General features: G+C 37.3%; 1 protein-coding gene across 1 annotated transcript in view; it reads left to right on the forward strand.

Moving 5' to 3' along the window:
- The window catches only part of LOC149287940 (polymeric immunoglobulin receptor-like), an 82,245-nt gene that overhangs the window by 43,895 nt on the left and 20,095 nt on the right, over positions 1-18,255 (forward strand). The window lies entirely within an intron of this gene.

The raw sequence follows: 18,255 nt of genomic DNA on the forward strand, positions 1-18,255 counted from the left end.
TAAAGTCGCAATGCGACTTTAAATCCTGTGCATTTAAACGCTGTCTTTTTTTTATGCGGAGGAGAGAGGGGCACCTAGCAACTGCTTGGCACCCCTCATTTTCCTCCGTGAGGCCTCTACCTCCGTCATGGTGCCGGCATTTCATGCTGAGTGACGGATTATGACGTCATGTTCCGGCGCGCAGCAGTGAAGCAGCGGGCACCCCAACAGAGCAGGAAGACAGAACCCTCGTGCTCTCGTCGCTGGACCTAAAGGTGAGAGAACTACAAAGGGGGGAAAGGGTAGATAGTGAGTAGGGAAAGGAGAGTGAGAGGGGTTAGAAAGTAATACGGGAGGGTGAATTAATGTGTGAATGAGGGAGAGCATGAGTTAATATGTGGATGAATTGTCTGAATGAGGGAGAGCATGAGTTAATATGTGGGTGAGTTGTCTGAATGAGGGAGAGCATGCGTTAATATTTGGATGAATTGTCTGAATGAGGGAGAGCTTGAGTTAATATGTGGATGAATTGTCTGAATGAAAGTGCGAATTAGTGAGTGACTGTAATAGTCTTTGTGTGTATCATAGATGTATAATTGTGGAAGGGCAAAGATGGCACTAGCAGGATGTTTGAGCCTTGGGGACCAAGATGGCACAGGCAGGGTGTATATGGGACAAAGATGGCAGAGGCCGGGCTGTTTGTGGACAAAGTTGACTTGTGCTGGGCTATTTTGGACAAAGATGGCAAATCTTATGTGTGTTATCTGGGTGCTGGTCAGGTTCTATGTGGGCAATGTTGATGCCAGGGCTGGCTTTGGGTGTGCAACCTATGATCTATGCCTGTAATTTAGGGGGTTTTAAATATACCTTTAATGCTGTGTTTTTATGTGAATTCCAATTGATCTATATTGATCAGCAGCAGGATCTAATATTTATATATATTGGCAGCAGGGTCTAATATTAACAAAACTGCCAGTTCAGCTGTAATTTTGAAATCATGTTTCAATCATAGTCTTTACTTCAAAATTCATGTCTAATGCGTATATGCGATTGGGCCATCACATAAATCAATAATAAAGGGAGGGGCTTGCTTGGGGCATTAATACAAATAGTGGTTGCTAGAGGTGATCATACAAGGGTGTGGGGGCACCGCATTAATCTATACTAAAAGGGTGCTGGCTGGGGCATCAATACACAAGGGACAAAAACACTAAGGGGGGTATAAACGACAATGCAGTGTGAAAAATCCATCCTGATGTAGATGTCTGTGACGTAGATTGTGTCCTGCTATTTGTGTCTTTTTGATTATCAGTGTAGCAGAGCCTGTCCTGGGGTGTCTGTGTGTAAGGTGTTGGTGTGGCAGAGCCTGTCCTGTTATGTGTTTGGGTGTTGGTGTGGCAAAACCTGTCCTCGGATGTGTGTTTGGGTGTCGGTGTGTCAGAGCCTCTCCTGGGGTGTGTGTGTTTGGATGTGGCAGAGCCTGTCCTGGTGTGTGTGTTTGGGTGTTGGTATGGCAGAGCCTGTCCTGGTGTATGTGTCTGGGTGTCGGTGGGACAGAGCCTGTGTTGGTGTGTGTTTGGTCATCTGTTTCCTGGCACTTAACTTACAGTAGGAATTATTTCATTTATACTTATCCCGAGATAAAATGCTCTCCTGAAGTTGTAGTGACTTCAGGGGACAAAACGTTCAAGGGCCTGAAATCATTTAGTGGAAAAAAGGAAAGTCCACCAGCAGGAACTTCCCAATATATCCCTCTCTCTCAACGCGTTTCACCAGACAACCGGCTTCCTCAGGAGATGAATCAGGATTTTCTTTTGCAGCTTGCCCGAAGATCTAACATAGACCACCTTCCTTATGACTCAACAAATCCAGAGTGGAACACTTGCAATACTGCTAAGCCTCATTTACATACAGAGTCACACTATTTTTTGTCAAAAATCTCTTTTTTCCCCTATGTGGATGTGCGCCCCATTTGGAAGAGTTGTATAGATTATTAAGTGTTGGAGGAACGCTTATTTGGGTGCTGCTGCCTAATTAGGGAAAGTATTATTTATTCATTTACACCAGTGGTGTGTGTTTTCTTTTCTTGTGTTTTTAATATATATATATATATTGGTATGATTTAATGATGGAAATTGTTAACCTCCCACCAAATGCTCTCCCCAGAGCTTCATGTCACAACCCCTTAAATAACTACCCCATAAACCCCACTCCCAACCCTACTCGAGATCCCAGTCACCGCCTACTCTGGCCCATGCTGATACCATGGAGGCATCAGTCTTCTGGCTCGCATGGTGGATGTAGATGAGTCTTTTATACTACACCAAAAGTGTTACTTAAATAACCCCAACTCTTTGTGCTTGGGTTGGACAAAGAGCAAGCCAAGGACATAGAAGGGGTATAGGAGGTCCTGGGAAAATGAATGAATTTGCAAGTTTAGTTTAGTCAATTATCTCTCCATTTATCACAAGCGCCAGAAATATTCAAATGCTGTTCTGCTATTTATACATTGGTATTTCTCTCTCTATTGAGTGACACTTACTTTTGGACTGCATCCGAGCAATCAAAGTAAAAAACAGGAAAGCACCAGCAGAAATCTGTATTTAATAAATATTTAATAAAACAATAATAATTACAATAATACAAATAATAACAATAAATATTATAATGCAAGTATGTAAATAAATATTCCATCCAAAAAATAAATAATAAAAATAAAAATATAAGGGAGTTGCTGAATAAAGAAATGTTTTTTTCAATTCAACTTAGGAAATTCTTTTCCAACCAAGGGAATAGAATGTTCAAGTCTCCAACAGCTTTGACTGCAGCAGCTTCTGTTTCTATCTGTAGAGAGACAATCGATTAGATTATTAGGCAACATTCCTCAAATATTTTTAGTCTTAAAATATAATAAAATGTTGACATATTTAAAATGACATATTATCTAACATATTGTAGATATTGTATAATCTGCCTTGGTAGACCTTCATGTGAACAGTGGTTCTAAAACATTTTCTGCCTGTGGATCACATAAAAAGTGTGCTATTGTCAGGAAAGCATAATAAGTGCACCTAGTCATAGTTTAACATGATAGGCTTCTTTTTCAAATATTGTTTTGGTATTCCTATTTGTTGTCAAGAAACAACAACAACGCTACCCAATAACTAAAAGTTCCCCTAGCAAATACCTTGAAATACTCTTTCTTGAAAACATGAATAAGTCTATGTGACTGTTCTCCACATGGGCACCTCATGGTTGAATGCTGCATAAAACAAAGAAGCATAAACAAACTTTAATAGAGGCACTTATATACTTTGCAAAAGCATAGTCTTAACTAGAGATAAGAATCAGTTGTCATACAACACATTTATGTCACTTGTGCTGGAAGGCACAAGGAGACAAAGAGACAATGCCTCTGGGCAGCTCAAAGGTGCCCTTTACCTTGTGGCACCTGTTGAAGTTGCCCTTCTTGCCATATGTAGTTATGCCCATGTACAAGAGGCTATCTATCGTAATGAAGGTCTGCTATCAATGTTTCCCAGTCTTTTCCAACAAAGCAACCCAAGTACCCAATTACTGCAATACAATTCCTCTTAATTGTTCCCTATGAAATACCAATTTCAAATTAAATACATTTTGAATAACCATTGGACCTCCTTATTAAAAGTGTCTTACAGTGTACATGTATGACACGTTGTTAAACTCTAACCTAAAATACTAAGTCTACCCATTTAAAATTTGGAGACATAATATATATAATGTAAGTAAAACTGAGTAAAATTGAATGCCAATATAGACTATATATTAAAGGTGTTGTTTCAGTTAGAAATAAAATGAATCACCCTTGCATTTAGACAAAACATTAGCAGTTTGTAAAGCAAATGAATCATAGCAAATATGTGGTATCATTCTTTCCTGTAAAGGTTTATAAAAAAAGAAAAGAAAAGCACACAGAATGCACAGGAGCATTACAGCATATATGAACCTGATTTTTGTCAAAAGACAAGTTTCAATGATACAAAATTGTACTAAATTTGAAAAATATGCTTGGCATTCAGCAGTACTGAGAATTATGTTTCTTAAATTCAAAAGTGTTAGTGGAACAGCATCATTTAGCTACATGTATGTGTTTCTGTTTTTTTAAGGAAATACTAGTAATAAAACTATTTTGGGAGTTTCACTTTCTTTTTCTGTCAGCATGTTCTAGGTATTGTAGATACACCTGTACACATACAAAAAACTGACACATCTCTAATGTAGAAATAATTTTGGTCTCAACAGGTATGCAATGTTTACAGTACCTTTTATGCATGAGCTCTTACAGAATAACAAGGAAATCTCCTGGACTGCCCTATTTATTTTTTATTTTTGTAGAAGATGGAATTACTTTACGATAGTATCTACTTACACAGTGCTTGAGTTCTATTTTCAGGCCAAGGATAGAGTTGGCCAAATGGTTAAGACTCCTTGATGTCTTGGATGTGGTCATTTCAACTTTGGGAAAAACATTGTTGACATAGAAATCTCCAAGTTGAAGAAGAAAGCAGCATCTCTCAGATGGCTAAATATTAAAAAGACAGTTAGTGTTAAACAAACTGAAATACTCCCCAAAGAAAACAATTGAAAATATTTAAATTTAATTAACACTCTTATTAAAGAATATCATGATTTAGTGTCCCTTTTTAGTTAATGTTTTCCTTTTTTCCTTGCAAATAGATGGAGGGATTATTCAGATTATTCAGCACATGCTCACATCCAAACCTTGTTTCCTGTCTGCTACTGTACATCAGGTGATTACTACAGGGTTTATTATGATCACCCACACAAATGTACAGAAAAGTTCCCACCACTTAAATAACAACATACAAGTTAATATATCCAGATGTTTCAATACTATGCTTGTATTATGTAGGCTAATATCACCCTATAATGTTTTTGGTTTCTTCCAGGTTTTTACCATGAAACCTGTCAACATACATTTCCTTCAATGACAACAAAAATCCCCATACAGTTGACATTTAGCACTTGCAATTCATGTTTTACATATATATTTTACATTTTATTATAGTTATGATATAAAGGGTGCACAATACTTAAGTTGGTTGTACATATTTGTAATTCTGGATTTTATAATACATAATATTCATAATATCCATTTAACTCAACAATGTTATTACTTACATGTATGCCAGTTAGTGTGCTGGCATTCAGTAATCTAACATCTGTAATCTTGTCTTTTGTGTGCTGCGAAAGAAAATACCAAAATATTTACGTAGCTGATGATGTATGTTAATATGTATAAATAATAGTATACTTTAATAATATCAATGCTATTTTTTTTTATTTCAGTACATTGTGTACAAATTTTTAATATTTCAAGTATTGATTCACAACTGTTTGGGGCCTTATGAAGCTCAAAGAACAAATCAGTCTTCAGAACTTTACATGTTTACCATGTAAACATTAGATAAATTAGATAGAACTGTCCAGACTGTCACCTCCTCTTAATACACTCTTAACAAATATACTTAATTTGCAAACCACCTCACCACCTCCTTACCACTACCACCTCCACCTCACCAGAACCACCTTCTCCCCAACACCCCACATCCTTATCTTCAGACCCTCTTCCGTACCATCTACTTCCATTATGTGACTGCTTCACTGTTCATGGGATGACGGTTGGGAGGCACTACATGCTTCTGCTTTGTAAACTCTGTTTACATAGCCTTTACATAGCTATGCCTAAATTGTACAGCTGCCTGCCTTCTTCAGAGCCCTATTTCTACTTCCATAACACTGTCCATCTAATGTCCCTCTTATCTAGGAACAATGAATTCTTGCTGGATATGTGTTTTACTTCAGTGCAAACTGAGTGACCAATTATGAACTGGTGGCTCTTTAGCCAATGCTCTAACCATACTCTTTGAAAGAATAGTGACCCTGAACATGGTGAAACATTTATGGATACTGCTGTGAGCAGACTCTCAGTTACATCTTATTGATAAACTGGACCAAATGTTCTACAGAGTCAAGATCTCAGATGCCCTTTTCATCATTCTCCTGTTTGTGTCCCATAAAATAATTAATTTGCTTTGTTTTTATGCCTATTATGAAAACCCTAATCCTACTTTTATAACAAACATGCACATAAAGGAAATCTAGTGACTCACCAACATTTCTTTGATTGCATGGAAGTGTTTTCTAATTTCATAAATGTTTGCAATCACTGGACATAAAATGTTCTCTTTTGCTTCTGTGTTTGTAATGCTTACAAACAGAAGGCAAGTCAGAGCAAAGCAAAGGCACGTGGACAAGACACTCATTATACCAGAAAATGGATATCTGAAATATATATATATATATATATATATATAAAAAAAACATATAAAAAACATAAAATACATTTTCTTTTTAAACATCATAGCATACAATTTTAGAGTGTTGATCTCACCATTTCTCTTTAAGTGACCTATCTATCTATCTATCTATCTATCTATCTATCTATCTATCTATCTATCTATCTATCTATCTTTCTATCTATGCACGCAAAGACATCCACATATATATATGTCATATCATGACATATATGTCATATCATGAAATCAGGTGCTACCATTCTGGCACACATTTTTGCGTTGCTAAAACCAAATATTGAAATAGTAATATGTATCAAAATGTTCTCAATATACACAGTATCATAACAATAATATTCACTCAGTGCAGGTATGATATTTAAGATATTATTATTATTGTGTGTACATTTGTAGCATTTTATAATATTAATATCAAATGCAGAAAAAAAATATTAACACCATACAATTTTTTTAACAGAATTGTCTACATCTGAAATTCTGATTTAAAATACATAATTTACACATTAATTTACATTAATATATATTCATCTGCCTTACCTGAGCTTTAAACCTTAGATGATAAGTAACAATTGGATGTATGCATTGTTGTCTCTTTTATATACAGGTATCTATCCAGATACTTCCTGTACGTGCTAGTTAAGGGTTTTTTGTTTTTTTTTGCAAGTACCTGTATTTGGTAAAAATTCCCCTCCATGAGTAATCTACCTGTTACTTCATCTTTTTCTTGACTTGCAAAAATTCCTCCAAATAGGATGCTCAGTATCCTGCCTTTCTTGCTTAACTTAAAATATACTCACTAGAAATGACCAAGTTTTACAGAATGTTGAAGAGATAATGGATTAAATTACAGGTATTACAGAGGGTATGATGCAGTAATAATTTTGGAATAAAAAAGAAAAGGCATATGTATGCCTGATATATATGTATATGATATATACATATCAGGTATATGTATATCTGAGGTATGGCAAATCAGGTGGCATTAGTTGGACGGATACATACAGGACTCCCCATGGGATGGCTCTGGGGAGTTCGTATTGATTTGGCTACCGTGCAGGGAGGACACCATTAAGCGCTCTTAACATCGTTTACACCTGCGCCAGTCCTAGTAAGCTAGGACGTTCATTTGTTATGCACTTAATGATGATGTTATTAGCTGAGGTGAATTGCGGGTATATGTTTACATGTTTGAAGTTTATGTTTATTAATGTCGCAGGTGTCAGAAAATTCCATCCAAATGTATCAATTCAGGTGCCCTGATTTTAGAAATAACTCATTTATATAGAATTTCCATACTTACCCAACACTTATAGGCAACATACTATTTTTTTTTACGAAGCCGTAGAATTTTTACATTAGGTATGATGGGACTGCAACTCTAATTTTAAACAAAAAATACTCACAAAAGTATAGATTTTTGTAACGCAGACAACCCAGACTATGCTACCAGGGGTTTTTGGCCATTCTTCATGCAGTTATTTGGCCCCAATCCCTGTCAAAGGTGGCCGCAGAAATGATTTCCTGCACTTTTTTTCACCAACCATTCTTAGTATTTTGTAGGATTCTTAGGATTTTTTGTACAGGGTATTTGTCACGGCAAAGAAATCCAGCCTCAATTGTTCAGCTGCCTCTCCTGATTATGGAAATACCCCACATGCATAGTTTTTTGGACATTACAGGGCACAAACTGGACCATGCACGTTATAGATTCCAAACTTGAAATTTTCACCTTTTGCTTTAGTTGCCCTATGTTTCATTTGGGCCTTTTAAGGACCCCCTAATTATAAATACCCCCATAAAGGTATATATTTATGTAAAGCAGACAACCCAGAGTATCTCATCAAGAGCATTTGGACATTTTCCATGCAACCATTTTGAGATGGAACTCTACGAAGTTCTAGATTTTCCCAGTGGCACATTTCTTGTACCACACATATGTGTTGTACATGGCAACCTGGGTGAGGTAAATGGCCACCTTTTTGTACCAGGTCTTGGTCTTACGCAGCACCAGGTACGACTGCAGACACTGGTCAGAAAGATCTATACCCCCATGTTCCTTTTGTATTCAGTGATGCACTGAGGCTTGAGCACCTGTGCATCACCTTCCCCACATACACTGACAGGTACCACCTTCTCATTGTGTATAGTGGAGAGGATATACACATCCTTCCTGTCAGTGTACCTGAGGGCCAACAGCTCATTACTGCACAGAGCACTGGTAGTGCCGCGCCTCTGCTTGGGGTAGGTGAAGGTCTTGGGAAAACCGTTCCGGGTTTTCCTAACAGTGCCACATGCTGGGGTCTGTGCCAACAATAAAAAATGAAATAACTCTGGGCTGGTGTAATAGTTATCCACCTACAGGTGGTAGCCCTTATTCAAATAGGGGGACAGCAGGTCCCACACTATCTTCCCACTAGTACCCACAGATTGTGGGCAGCCAGGGGGATCAATGTGACTGTCCTTCCCTTCATAGATTCTGAAGGAGACCGTATATCTGTCCTGCTCTCGCAAAGTTTATATACCTTCACACCATACCGTGAGCACTTGGATGGGATATACTGTTTGAAATGCAGTCTACCTTGAACAGGACCAGGGACTCATCTATGGAAACATTTTTATCTGGGGTATATCGGGGGATTTACTACAAAATGGGGGGCGGGTGCTACATACAGGATACGCCCTCCGGGTGCCAAATATACTAGGTACATCTTGAACCGTTTACAAAAGACTAAAAACTGCTGTACTATTTTCAAACTGAAGAGAAATGAGCATTGTAGCTTAACTACATGAGTACATTTTGAAATAATTTCTCTTTGCTTCCAGCAGAAGGCACAATTTTCCTTAGAAAGAAAACCACTGGCTTCAGTTATATATTTTGAACTGTTAGGTTATGCTTGCAATTCAGAATTAAACCATTTTATTAAACTATCTGATGCTTAATCCTGTAAAATAAAAAAAAATACCAAATCGCAGCTGGAACATAAGCATATTATAATGTCATGTAATGAAATCATATTACCACTATAACATCTATAATATATAATAAAGTAACTATAATATCTAAATGTTGACTCTTTATCACTGGCAGTAAAACAATAGACACTCATCTTGGATCACCATTTAATGATAAGTTACCCTTAAAAAACTAAGTGTAAAACTAACTTCCTTAAAATGGAGAAAAATTAATTAATGGACCGATGGGCAGTCAAATGTTCTATTTGTGAGGTGAAGATTTTCTGTCCATGTGCCTCAGACACAGCTCAGATATATTTGTACATCGTGATGAGGTCACCCTTAAACTTACTATTTTAAAGTAAATAAATCAAATTTAGATACACACTCATTCAAGCTTAAAATCATAGACATCTACACCTAACCATTAACCATGAGAGCTCTTGTTCTGAGTACCATCAGCCTCCAACAGACATCATCTCCCAAACCTTCTTCCAGACTTACACAAATGTTGACCAAGAATTCCCACCTTGTGACTACAAAGTGCAACACATAAGTAAGTAAGCAAAAGCACATAAATAAGGAGGGAGCTGGAATGTTGCTCTTACAATGCTTAAGCAGAAAATGAGTAAACCCTACCCTGTCACCTCTACTTAACTCCATAAGCCATGGATGTACCGTTTACCCAATAGGACAACAAATCAAAGCTCATCTAGTGACTGGTGACCTAACAAGGGTCAGCAGTCATGACTCCTCTTTCCTAATTGGTATATGGAAGGTCCTTTGACCGCTCAGGCCTCTAGCATCCCTGTAGCCACTACCCTAACCTAGTGTTAATCCGAAGATTAAACCCAAACCGGGACAAGCATTTTTTAAAGAAATCTGTTTAGAAGTGAATCATTGGTATTCTCCTCAACACCCAGGAGAGCAGCTCATCTATCACAGAGGGGATCCAGAAGGAAGAAAAGCTTGGGCAGGTTGTGGTCTTAGGGGCTTCTATTATTAAGAGAACAGACAGGGTAACCTGTGGCTCTGATTGCAGCAACCAAATGGTTCGCTGTCTCCCAGGTGCCCAGGTTCAGCATGTTGCAGACAGAGTGGATAGACTATTGGGATGGCCTGGAGCGGATACAGCTGTCTTGGTATACATCGACACCAATGTCATAGTAAGAGAAAGGGATTTTAGGGAGTAAGATTAGTAAAATGACCTCCAAGGTAGTATTCTCAGAGATGGTTCTCAGGTATCGTTATATAATTAAAGCATAATTTTAATTACTAATCACTTTTCATTTTGATTAGTAAGAACGTACATATAATAAAGTTATAAGTATCATGGGGATAGGGAATTATGAATGGATGGAACACCATTCTCCAGTAGTTGATTAAAAAATACAAGGTGTGCAGGAATAATTAAGGGATATTGCCCTTAGCTTGGTTGCTATTTATTTCATTTCAAAGTTTTTCCCATGTTATCTATCTATATATATATATATATATATATATATATATATATATATACGTATCAGATTTGGATTTACATTTTCAGAAGTGGGCACATCACCATCTCTGGTAAATTATGATGAAAAATTAAGAACCTACATTAAATGTCCATGAAACCTTTGCTATATTTAAACAACCTTTCAGTCTATTCACCAATAATTTGAGTGGTCAGTTGTGTAAGGGGTTGATTTAATCTATGAGCTGTGTGAAGGAATGTGAGTTTCTGCCACATAATATTTTGAGTTACAGGCGAAGATATTACTGTGAACTTGCATGTCTTTTTCTATAATTCCCCAAATCAGAACCCCCCACTACAATTAATAGTACATATACTGTGTGTATATATATATATATATTTATTTTTTTTAATTTTTTTTATTATTATTTTTTTTTTTTTAAGGACCCCCCTATTAACCAAGGTGGATGCCAACAATTGCACTTCCCTCTTCCCCCACACTTTCCATGTTGGAATTGGCATAATTAAACTGGGGGGGTCATAAAGGCCACACATTTTTAATTAAACCCAACTCAAGACAATCATCACCCTGCCCCTTGATGAATAGGGTGCCTCATCTACAGAGAAGGCTTTAAGTTGCCTGAGAGTCCCATAAGGTTAAAAATGCAATGCAGTCTAACTGATTACGCAGCTTGGTAAGCATCATAGTCATGAACAATTAGATAGGACTTGGGGTACTTTGACATAGTGGAGGGCTAAGCAATATATGGCCATATATTGTGACAGGATACCCAATATTTTTGCCTTAGATAGGTGTTTTCTGAATAGTATTCGTTGGGTATGAGCTGAATTCTTGCTTTTTTGTGATTATTATTCTAGCAGCAACCCGGAAATCTGAGTGTGTATGCCTTTTATTCTTTTTGGGTTAAATTGAATAAGAGTCTCACTGGGTTAAAACAGCAAAGCAGTCACACTGATTCAGCTGCTTGGCAATACAGCAATAAAAATATTAGATATGACTTAGCAAAGTTGGCATACTTTGATGCAGTGTCGAGAAATATATATACATAAAAATAACTCAACACACAGCCATTAAACCTTGGCAACAAAAGTGAGTACACTCCTAAGTGGAAATTTCCAAATTGGGCCCAAAGTGTCAATATTTTGTGTGGCCCCCATTATTTTCCAGCACTGCCTTAACCCTCTTGGGCATGGAGTTCACCAGAGCTTCACAGGTTGCCACTGGAAATATGACGGAGCTGGTAGATGTTAGAGACCTTGCGCTCCCCCACCTTCCTTTTGAGGATGCCCCAAAGATGCTCAATAGGGTTTAGGTCTGGAGACATGCTAGGCCAGTCCATCACCTTTACTGTCAGCTTCTTTAGCAAGGCAGTGGTCGTCTTGGAGGTGTGTTTGGGGTTGTTATCATGTTGGAATACTGCCTGCTGCCCAGTCTCTGCTTCAGTATGTCACAGTACATGTTGCAATTCATGGTTCCCTCAATGAACTGCAGCTCCCCAGTGCCGGCAGCACTCATGCAGGCCCAGACCATGACACTCCCACCACCATGCTTGGCTGTAGGCAAGACACACTTGTCTTTGTACTCCTCACCTGGTTGCTGCCACACATGCTTGACACCAATTGAACCAAATAAGTTTATCTTGGTCTTATCGGACCCCAGGACATGGTTCCAGTAATCCATGTCCTTACTCTTCTTGTCTTCAGCAAAATGTTTGCAGGCATTCTTGTGCATCAACTTTAGAAGAGGCCTCCTTTTGGGACAACAGCCATGCAGACCAATTTGATGCGGCATATGGTCTGAGCACTGACAGGCTGACCCCCCACCCCTTCAACCTCTGCAGCAATGCTGGCAGCACTCATACGTCTATTTACCAAAGACAACCTCTGGATATGACGCTGAGCACATGCCCTCAACTTCTTTGCTCGACCATGGAGAGGCCTGTTCTGAGTGAAACCTGTCCTGTGAAACCGCTGTATGGTCTTGCCCACTGTGCTGCAGCTCAATTTCAGGGTCTTGGTAATCTTCTTATAGCCTAGGCCATCTTTATGTAGAGCAACAATTCTTTTTTTTTTTCAGATCCTCAGAGAGTTCTTTGCCATGAGGTGGCATGTTGAACATCCAGTGGGCAGTATTAGAGAGTGTGAGAGCGATAACACCAAATTTAACACACCTGCTCCCACTGCTAACACTAACAAGTCACATGACACCGGGAGGGGAAATGGCTAATTGGGCCCAATTTAGACATTTTCCCTATGCGGAGTACTCACTATTGCTGACAAGGTTTAGACATTAATGGCTGTGTGTTGAGTTTTTTTTAAGGGAATAGCAAATTTACACTGTTATACAGGCTGTAGTGTACACTCACTACTTTACATTGTAGCAGAGTGTCATTTCTTCAGTGTTGTCACATGAAAAGATATAATAAAATATTTACAAAAATGTGAGGGAGATACTGTATTTTTTAATAGTATTTTTTAATGGTATTTGCTGGGTATGCACTGAATTCTTACATTGTTTTGTGTACTTATTGATCATTGTTATTCTAGCAGCAAACTGGGGATCTGCATGTGTATACCCTTTAAGCCTTTTAGGTTGTGCATTCCCCTCTCTGTATAAATTAGTAAATTGCCTGCATTACTATGTTGTCTGCCTTTTTTTTAACTTGCATTCACTTACATCTGCTGCATCTTGTGAGTCAGACTTTTGTCCAATTCGTGTGAGTGTGATTCCTTAAATGCAAAAGCACTTGCAGTTTAGTGAATAAATCCCATTATTTCTCTATTTAGTTACACTGGTGGACTGCAACCAAAGCAAAAACAGAATAATACTAGCAGACACCTTTATTTAATAAATGTTTCATAAAACAGTAAAATTGCAATAATTAAATAACAACAATAAATATTATAAAACAAGTGTGTAAATAAATATTACATCAAAAAATAAATAGCAATATAAATAAGCATATAAATAATATGCAACAAATGAATGCTTAATAAGTAATTCATAATTAAATAGTAACTAATTGTAAGACTGGCTTCTAAAAGCAATATCTGATTTATGGCAGGATAATTTGAGAATAAATTAAAAAGTGTATTTTTGTATCAATGTTTAACATATTTGTATCAATTACAATCACAGTGGAAGTGTTATAAATATTCATGATTTTCACAAGGGCAGCCCCTTAAATATGAAAATAGTTCGGATATGGGAGTTACTGAATGAAGAAATGTGTTTTTAATTCAATTTAGGAAGTTATTTTCCAACCAAGGGAATAGAATGTTCAAGTCTCCCACAGCTTTGATTGCAGCAGCTTCTGTTTCTAACTGGAGAGAGACAAAGGATTTAATTATTTAATGGTAACATGCCTCAAATATGCTAACATATTCAAAATCACACAATATGTAAATATTATAAAAGTTTTATTTCACTAAATAATTGTTGTGGGTAAATGATATCTATCAAACTTCTGAACACATTTTCTGCCTGTGTAGTGGCAGAACATCCAGGGTCACAGGGGTCGAGACTGCGACCGGGCCCTGGAGTTCTGTCAGTCAGGGGGGCCCAAGAGGTGCAGAGCGGTCGTATTCAGCAACTGCTCGGATCCTTCTGTCTCCTCTGTTCCCTGCCGCCACCGGCCTCAGCGCTGCCCCGACTGCAGTGGTGGGATCGTGAGGCTTCTGTCTCTGTGCCGGCGCTTCACGCTCAGCAGTGAAGCCGCACGCACTGCGGCAGAGCAGTGAGACAGAGGCCTCGCGCTCCCACCACAGGACTGCACGGTAAGTGACTTACAAAGGGGGGTAGGGAGAGGGTAGATAGTTAGAAGGGAGGGGGGTAGGGAGAGGGTAGATAGTGAGAAGGGAGGGGGGTAGGGAGAAGGTAGATAGTGAGAAGGGAGGGGAGTAGGGAGAGGGTAGATAGTGAGAAGGGAGGGGGGTAGGGAGAGGGTAGATAGCCTGAGAAGGGAGGGGATAGGGAGAGGGTAGATAGTGAGAAGGGTGGATAGGGAGAAGTAGATAGTGAGAAGGGGGGTAAGGAGAGGGTAGATAGTGAGAAGGGGGTAGGGAGAGGGTAGATAGTGTGAGAAGAGGGTGAGAGGGGATAGATAGTGTGAGAAGGGGGAGAGGGGGTAGATAGTGTGGGAAGAGGGGGTAGATAGTATGAGAAGGGGAGAGGGGGTAGATAGTGTGAGAAAAAAAACATGTTTGGGGTGGGGGGCCCTTAACAGATTCTTGCACCGGGGCCCTGAGGCTTCTAGTTACGCTCCTGTGCCTGTGGATCATATAAGAAGTGCGCTATTATGAGGAAAGCATAATAAGGGCACCCAATTATAGCTTAACAAGACAGGCGGGTGATTCAAATAACCACTAAATGATCGCACACTGCCACTAAACACAATACTAGTAAAGAACTGACACTAGTAAAGAAGTAAAAGTTCCATAAGCAAATACCTTGAAATACTCTTCCTTGAAAACATGCATAAGTCTATGTGACTGTTCTCCACATGGGCACCTCATGGTTGAATGCTGTATAAAACAAAGAACCATAAAAAAATAAACAGAGACACTTATAGACTTTAGAACAACAGGGTCTCAACTAGAGATTAGAGACAGTTATCATACCCCACATTTATGTCACCTCAACTGGAAGGCACAAGGAAGCAAAGGGACAATGCCTCTGATCAGCTCAAGCATGCCCCTTACTTTGTGGCACCCGGGAAAGATGCCGCTCTTGCCCCATGTAGTTATGTACTAAAGGGTTCCTATAGTAATGAAGGTCTGCTATCAATGTTTCCTAACATTTTCCCACTAAACAAACCTAGTACCCAATTACTGCAATCCACTACTTGTTACCTATTAAATACCATTACCATTACATGTACCACAAGTGCAAAAAGATACATTTTGAGGTATAATATCTAGGTATATGTAGATATTAATATGGAGGTAAACAGAATTACAATTCGGTGTCAATATGGATTGGATATTAAAGGTTTTATTCCATTTAGAAACAAACATTAATTGCCCTTCTATTATAAACATTAGCAGTATGTAAAGCAAACTAATCCTAAGGAAACATTTTTAAGTACAAAAGCTTTAAGGCATATGAGTACTTTCTTTTTGTCAAATAAGTTTGGTTGATAAAAAATGGTACTTAAATAAAAACATTCTGTTTGGCATTAAACAGTACTGAGATTTACAGTATGTTTCTAATAGGGAATATGGTTTAAATTCAGAAGTGTAAGTGGAACAGCACCTCTAAAGTAGGCTTGACATTTATTCACATATAGCTATGTGCAATATATAACTATTATGAGAAAACATAATAAAACAGAAATAGAATGTTTTAAGCCTGCTTTTTTTTAAAGACCTACTAGCAATCAAAATATGTTGGAAGTTCCACTTTGTATTTCCTCTCAGCACCAACTAAAAAATACATGATGCATACATAATGTTTAGTTAGCCACGAAGATGTGACAAGTGAATGCTGGTAAAAAAAAAGGTTCTATGCACCAGGTATGGTAGATACAACTGTACATTTACAAAAAAATTCATCTCTAACGTAGAAATGTCTGAAAAGGTATACAGATTTTACAGTACATTTTTTGCTTGAGCTCTTACAGAATAAAATGTAAATATGCTTGGCTGATTTTATGTCCTATTTATTCATTTTGTAGAAGATAGAATAGTATCTAGTATTTACTTACACAGTGCTTGAGTTCTATTTTCAGGCCAAGGATAGAGTTGGCCAAATGGTTAAGGCTCCTTGATGTCTTAGATGTGGTCATTTCAACTTTGGGAAAAACGTTGTTGACATAGAAATGTGCAAGCTCAAGAAGGAAGCAGCATCTCTCAGATGGCTAAAAAAAATTTTTTTTTTTAAATTAGTATCAGATAGTTAGTATCTGCAACACTTGCCAAAAAGACAATTAAGTTAATACTCTTATTAACCAGACACTCTATCAGCACCTTAAAGCATACCATGAACTTAGTGTCATGTTTAAATTAATGTTTTTTTTTTTGGTTGCAAATGGATTGTTTCAATGCCACATTTGTATAAAAAATATCACCCTATAATATTTTTATTCCATCCATACTTTTACCATGGAACCTTCCTTCAATGATAGGAAAAGTACCCAGGTGACATTTAACACAAGCAATTCATGTTTTACATTCATAGTTTAAATGTTGTTATATGATATAAAGGGTGCACAATCTTTAGGTTGGTTGTTAATATCTGTGATTCTGGATTTTATAAAACATAATTGTTTTAAAAAAAATTAACTCAACAATGACTTGCGTTACTTACGTGTATGCTAGTCAGTGTGCTGGCTTTCAGTAGTCTAACATCTGTAATCTTGTCTTTTGTGTACTGCGAAAGAAATGAATATATATTTACATATCTGATCATATATGTTAATATGTATAAATAATAGTATACCTTTAATCATCTAAATTGTATTTTCTCATTTCTAGAAACGGTATTCACATTTTGAATATTTAAATTATTGATTCACATCTAATTGGGACCTTGTAAATCTTCACAGTTACACAAACAGCTATGAACTGGTCACAAAGATAAGATTTATAAAAATTGTGAAGCAAAAGTGGCCCTGAACATAGTGAAACATTTATGAATACTCTCTATGAGCAGGCCTCTCAATAACATTTTATTGATAAATCAGGCAAACTATTCTACAGAGTCAAGATGTTAGATGCCCTTTTCATCATTCTCCTGTTTGTGTCCTATTAAATAATTAATTTGCTTTGTTCTTTCGCATACTATGAGCACCCTAATCATACTACCTGTGACATGCTTAAAACAAATCTAGCGACTCACCAACATTTCTTCGATTGCATGAAAGTGTTTTCTAATTTCATAAATGTTTGCAGTCACTGGACATAAATTCTTCTCTTTTGCTTCTGTGTTTGAAATGCTTACAAACAGAAGGCAAGTCAGAACAAAGCAAAGGCAAGTGGACAAGACACTCATTATACCAGAAAATGGATATCTGAAAATGAGAAGCAAAATATATAAAAATAAAATACATTATCTTTTTAAACACTTTTGCACAAAAAATCTCCCTATCTATCCCTATCATATATTGCATATTGCCGTATGCTGTTTAAACACATTTTATGGTCTTTTATTATGTGACTGTTATATTTTAACTAGAAAATCTGAAACCATAATATACATTGCAACATGAAATTTGGTGCTACCATTCTAGGACACTTTTTTCCTTTCTTAAAAAAATATTAAGATAGTTATCCAAATTTTCTCAAGAAAACTATACACACACTATCATAAGAACACTATTTGCTTAATACATTCACTTTGTACATTTACTATTCACTCATATCTAAGGTTATTAATTATAAGATTATTATTGTGTGTGCAAATTTGTAGTATTTTGTAATATATCATGTGCATATCAATGACAGATGAAGATTAAAAAAATAAATAGCACT

This window comes from Sceloporus occidentalis, unplaced genomic scaffold (genome assembly GCF_023333645.1).
Source record: "Sceloporus occidentalis isolate IW3139 unplaced genomic scaffold, rSceOcc1.0.p SCAF_55, whole genome shotgun sequence".
Classification (NCBI taxonomy): Eukaryota; Metazoa; Chordata; class Lepidosauria; order Squamata; family Phrynosomatidae; genus Sceloporus; species Sceloporus occidentalis.